The following is a 6,198-nucleotide window of genomic DNA, read 5'->3' as shown; positions in this document are numbered from 1 at the left end:
AGCCGCCGCTCCGGTCGAGCCCGAGCTGCCCGCTGCCCTTCTCCGACGCCGGCGAACCCCGCCACCGCCGACCCGGTCCGCCGCCGAAAAACCGTTGGTTCTCGTCGAAATTCCGAACCGGTAATAAACCGCTTTGGTTTTTTCTTAGTTTTTCTTTTCAAAAAACCCTAGATCGGTTTTCTACAGAAAACCTAGATCTGTTTTTTTAAGTTTAGTTAAACAGCGAACATCCACTGTTTAGATCCTATAAACGAACGTTCATTATTTAGCTTTTTCTTTTTCTGTTATTTTCGATCAGGGACCTATCTGTGATGATTTCTTTACAGATTAGTCCCTGTTCTTCAAACGTTCGTAACTTTTTACTCGTTTGTCCAAATCCAACGAAGTCAACGCCCACTTCTTCATTATGATCCCCTCTATCCAGTAATCCAACTAAAACATGTTTTTGAAAGTTTTAAAATTTGATTTAGAACAGATTTGAATTCAAACTTCTTTTGATCATAACTTGAGTTTCGTAGCTCCGATTTAGTTGATTCTTTTTGCAAATCGAAGCTCTTGACCTAAACTTTCTGATAAGGCCAAATTCATATAATTTTGGTACTGTTAGAAATTGTTTTATGTTGCAAGAGTTATTTGCTTGGTTTTGATGTTTCCCGAATCGCCTTCCTCGTTCTTTCTGATCTTTTGAGTGATTGCTTATGTGTGGTTACCATTGCTTGCTTACGATAGATTGACCGGAGTGTGACGAGTAGATCTATCCATAGTATTGAGTGCGAATCATCTTCATCAACATTTCAGGCAAGTAACACTTTGATCATACCTTCCATACCCAGTTTTTATTGCATTAGATCTATTCCTCAAACATTGCATGATTAGGATCTAATTAAATTGTGGGTATTGGGAAGTAGTTGAGGTAGTACCTATTACCTGTTTTATTTATCAAACCCTTGGGAGTTACTTCTACGTTGCTATTATATTGCCATGCTATGCTCGTAGACGTGGATTGGTTTTGAGAGATATTCATGACAGATGTGAGATTGTTAATAATGGTTTACCTAAGGTGGCAACTAAAACTCACATCTGGGTGGATTGAGGCACCTGGAGAATCCAGTGTTGTCTGTTTGTATAAGGACCGCCACCCAGGCTCAAAGGGATCATAAGATTATTCATGCTAGAAACTTCCGTGTGCAGCCACAAGCTATTATGGGCTCTAGCATAGTTGAGTAAGTTGTGGGAAACCTTTCCATGATGGGCTAGCAGATGTAGGGGATTGTAGGTGTACCGGCCTATCTATCGGTTAAGGGGACCTCTTCGGAAAGACTATGTCTCGGTCATCCGTTTCTCAAACAACATGCAGTGCGAGAATCAAACGGAGGCGATCGAGTCTTGTGGGGAAAAGTGCGCAAACCTCTGCAGAGTGTACAAACTAATCATGGTTAGCCGTGTCCCCGGTTATGGACTTCTTGACTATCTAGTTCTTGGATTATCCCGTTGATCTCATCATGTTACTTTAATTAATCTTGTTGGGTTAATGATGATACTTAATTGGGATTGAGATGCTGTCAACCATCTCAATGTTTCACAACCACCATGATAGTTAAATAAAATTTATTCCTTTGAAGTAGGGAAAAATTGGCTTTTCGCAAAAACGTTATAACCATAGAGCTTTTCCACAAGCCATATATGCATGTAGTGATAGCCTTTGTTCATCATTTCTCTATGGTGTGAATTTTGCCAGCATATTCCATGTGCTGACCCGTTTTCGGGCTGCAACGTTTCATGTTGCAGGATTCTTACGACGAGTAAGTGATACGTTAGGGTTGCGATTTCTACACTCAACTTTGCCGTTGGTGTTGATGGGAATCCACAACCTTGTTACTTCCGCTATTTGGATTGAGGTAATAGTATTTACGTTACTTTATACATGTGATTTAGCTCTGTTATAAATCCTCGAGTACTGTGTGTGTCAGCATACCGATCCAGGGATGACACTTAAGCACAGAGACTTGATCCATTCGGGTCGGGTCGCTACAGCTGGTCCGCTTGCACCATGGGGGACTCGGACGCCGGCACGAAGTCGACGTCCATCGTCTCATACTCATCGGGGGCCTTCTGCGCCGCGACCTCCGCCATGAACATTGGATCGGCTTCCTCCTCCTCGTAGCTTGGCTCCAGAGAACTCGGGGATTGGCCCGCCGCAAAGCGAGCTTGGGAACGAAGGTCTCTGGCGCCGACCGCCGCCGGGATTTCTGCGCGGCGCTCTGGCGTCAGCATCTTGTAGTACGTGATCTTGCGGCGCACCATGGCTTTCCGGCGAACTAGGGGACGCTTGATGCGGGCTAGGGGATCGAAATGTGGGGGAAGGGGCTGGATATTAGGTGTGGTTTTAGGGCAGTGGCTGGCGTAGGCCGAGCAGCGAAGGTTCTAGTGTGAATAGTGGTTTCGGTGACGATCGGTCAATTGGTTTTGACTGTACATCGCTCTTGTCGCGTTCGCGTTGCAACCCGGCACGCTGGACCCTCCACGTCGCTCACCGAATGGAACGCGCTTCGCCTTGCGTTTTCGCTCGTTTGTGGGACCGCAGTTGAGAGCAAACCGACGTCCCCCCCCTCCCCTGCCCACGTCATTTTATGCGGAGTAAATAAAAACAAAGGGAGTATACTACAGATGAGGATCCCCTGACGTGGCCGAACCCATTGAGTAACTGACATGCGGGGCCTGGCAAGCATGGGGTCCGCCAGTAAGTGACCGAAAGGGAGGGTAAGGCAGGGATACGTATGTGAAAGGAGCTTCCAATGATATAATTTTCACATTATACATCTCATGTACTATTAATCTTGTCAAATAGTCAAATGCGGTTTTGAAAAACGCATTAGAGCATGGTTAATAATATAGCCAGTCGATGGCTATAAGGAACTGCCATGTCATCTATAGCCATCATCTATTATATGCACTCATACAGTAGTGTGGGCTATAAGGTTGGCTATTTCCCGCAAAAAAATTTATAAGGTTGGCTATTGTATTAGTACTTTTTTCCATCTCCTCTCCATCTCTTTCTTCATATTTATTGTACGTATTTAACTAGGAATGCATATATAGCTAGGCTCTTGCATGAGAGCTCACTCCCCTTACTTTTTCACATCTCTCTCCTCCACATAGGCCCTATATAAATGGAAGGAGGGAGTACAACTATGAGCACTGCATATTCTAGTACAGATGTTGTCAGTACTCCACTAGTACTATTGGACAGGGAGCTTAAAAAAAGTTATTATTGGACTGGCTATACGTGGCGAAATCCTAGTAGGAAGAGCATGCGCGAGAACAAGCACATTCACGTGGTTGAAAACAAATTGGAAACCATCTCGAGTACAAATCTAGGAGTACGTACAAATCTAACAATATTGATTGGGCGTTGTTGAATGTTGGTACTTTTTTTTATCAAAGTAGAGATACTTTGACTACACATAAAACTTATATGTAAACTAGAAAGGATAGGAGGGAGTATATTGTACGTTCAAAAACGAAACGAACATTGAATACCCTTTATATATGATTTGCGGATGCTATGATCACCGGTTCAAAATTTTGAATCCGCCTTAGGTATCACAAATGCCCCCACTCGTTCTCGCTCGATTTCATCTCGGGGTCTGGAGATCGATTGAAAGAGGACTAGGGTGGGTACAATATGTTCGTTTCGCTTATGAACGTACAATATACTCCCTCTGATCCCCACAGACACCCCCGTCGGGTCATTTCTATCATAGAAACAGACCAAACCTTTATGTCCTTTCACGACACGCAATTGATCTCTGAACATCAATCGATCTCGTCAACATGTGTCGGGGCATGAACCGAATGGGATGTCAAAACTAAGACGTGAAGCGACGCGTAGTGGAGGCAAAGTGAAACTTTAAACGAACCGTTTGTTTGTATGCATGTCGGACAAATTACAAAACATTGGAAATACAAGCATGGTCTAGGCCCACATGCGAATGATACTCGGCGGAATATTCAAATGAGGCATGCTGGAGGATGGACTCGACCGGAGGGCGACATGATCGATGGAGAAGAGGGGTGGAGAGGAATGAGAAATAAGCAAACGCCACATGATTATACTTGAACGGCTCAAATAAACAATAAGTTGTCTTGCTTGGCCTACATAGTGAAAGGCCTAATGCGCAATGCGGAGCACTGACGCTCGAATATGGCTGGGAAAACAGGGAAACCGACATGTGGGGCACACCTGTCAGGATGACGTAGCGCAAACAAGTCCAATGGAGGAGCTGGCCCATGACCTCCTGGCCACCGGCAACCGTTCATGTGGGTCGCGGGGGCCGACAACGTGGCGCAGCTCCAGCACCGCCTCTGGACACGGCGACCGCGGTGAGCGACACACTCATCGTTGCTAGACACGGTCAGTTTCAGTGTGCTGAGGGTGGTGTTAGTGCTGTGGAACGACCAACAGTATGTTTGGTTTGTGCCCAAGGTTGCCCCATCAAAGCATTGGGTAGCCAAAATTTTGGTTGAGGTTTTGGTTGCCCATGATTTGGCCGACATCGGCAAGAAAAATGAACTAGAGTTGGCTAGAGTTCATTGGCATGCCAAAAAAATGGCAACCATCCAAACAAAGACCAGTCTTTGGGTCATGACCAAACTTTTGGTAAGGTGCACTTTGGCCACAATCCAAACACACCCCAACACCCGGCTCGTCGAGGATGCATGGGGCGCCGGGACGCGTCCGCGGAGTGGTGTAGCGCAGCCAACTGCATCCTCAGGACCTGAGACCATGCCGGGTCGTCTTGCTTTTTCAATGACATGCGTTGATCGCATGTGAGCAAAGGGCATCTCCAACGTTGCCACCACAGCAGCTGACTACCCTGGCACACCAAAAACCCTCGTCCCTCGAGCCGTCGCGCGGTGCGTTCCCAGCCGGCGCCAGCTGCCCGCATTCATGCCGTCCGTCCGTATGCCGTCGTTAAGAGGCTCGGTGCCCGAGGAACCAACTCTGGCGACTTAATGACGCACCAGGACGCTTGGCATCACCGGAATTCGCTACTTAAAGCGGCAACGCCCAGCTAACCTCCACACAAGCGGTGGCCACGCCGGCGGCCGACGATGGGAGCACCGTTAGCCACGTGTCCTACTTGCCGCCGCCCAACGTCCGGCACCGCCGAGGTCGGGGACTCCTCCGAGGATGAGTAGGGCATGGGAGGCGGCAGGGCATGGTGTGCCAACTGGCCGGTCCGTCTCCCGTGTTCTACTTTTCCTCGTCGGAGACCGCACCTTCACTTCACGGGGCTTGAACCCCGCCCCCGTACATGGAGATCGCAGATAGAGGACGTCGGTCGCCGCCGTAGAATAGGTTTAGGGTCGGGTTTGTTTTATTTTTTAGTCCTATAAAAGTTTGAAATGTAATGAAAATCTGCCGTGTTTGCATTAATCTCGGCCGGTGTATATGAACTTTCACAATAATATAGTATATTGTAGGAGTACTAGCAAGATGCCCGTGCGTTGCACGGAAGATCAAGATCTTGTGGGAGAAAATGATGAACGAGGGAAGGCCTTATCTGCAAATGCACATTCACGCATTTCACATCTTTCTACATCTACGAGAACCTACGAAAGGGTTAACGTAAATTGCCTCTCTCTCTCTCCTCCCCTGATTTTCATGGTGGTGGGCCCCTCCCTCCCCCAATCTACAATCAACAGCTCACACGTTTCACATTATGTTAATTACGTAACTGGGACTACGTAGGTGTAGCATTACTCGTCCTAAAAAACCCAACTAAGCCAACCTCCCAGCATATCACGCGGGAAAAGACCCGGCCGCACCGTTTTAGTCAGGATTACCGGATTACTAGTAGTAGTATCGATGGATCGCGCGAAGCAACAAGTTTTTTTTAGGGGGCGAAGCACCTAGTTTAAAAGGAAAAAAGGCGGTACACTCACAGCACCCCTGTCGCGGTCGCTTTGCACCCCCCACACGTTCGGTCCTGCACACGGCTCACGCAAACGGAACGCGCTTTGGCTTGCCTCTTCACTGACACGTGGGACTGCACTTGGAGAAACCGACCATGCGCCAAACTCCCCCGCCCACCGCATGAAAATCCTCCCCCCACCCAAAAATTCCCCCCAAATCCTAGATTCAACCGCCCTTCGGCCAACTAGCCAATAATATTCCCCAAACCCCCTCCCCCC

This window comes from Triticum aestivum, chromosome 4D (genome assembly GCF_018294505.1).
Source record: "Triticum aestivum cultivar Chinese Spring chromosome 4D, IWGSC CS RefSeq v2.1, whole genome shotgun sequence".
NCBI classification, from domain to species: domain Eukaryota; kingdom Viridiplantae; phylum Streptophyta; class Magnoliopsida; order Poales; family Poaceae; genus Triticum; species Triticum aestivum.
The sequence above is the reverse complement of the archived record's forward strand: the minus strand, read 5'-3'. Positions refer to the sequence as shown.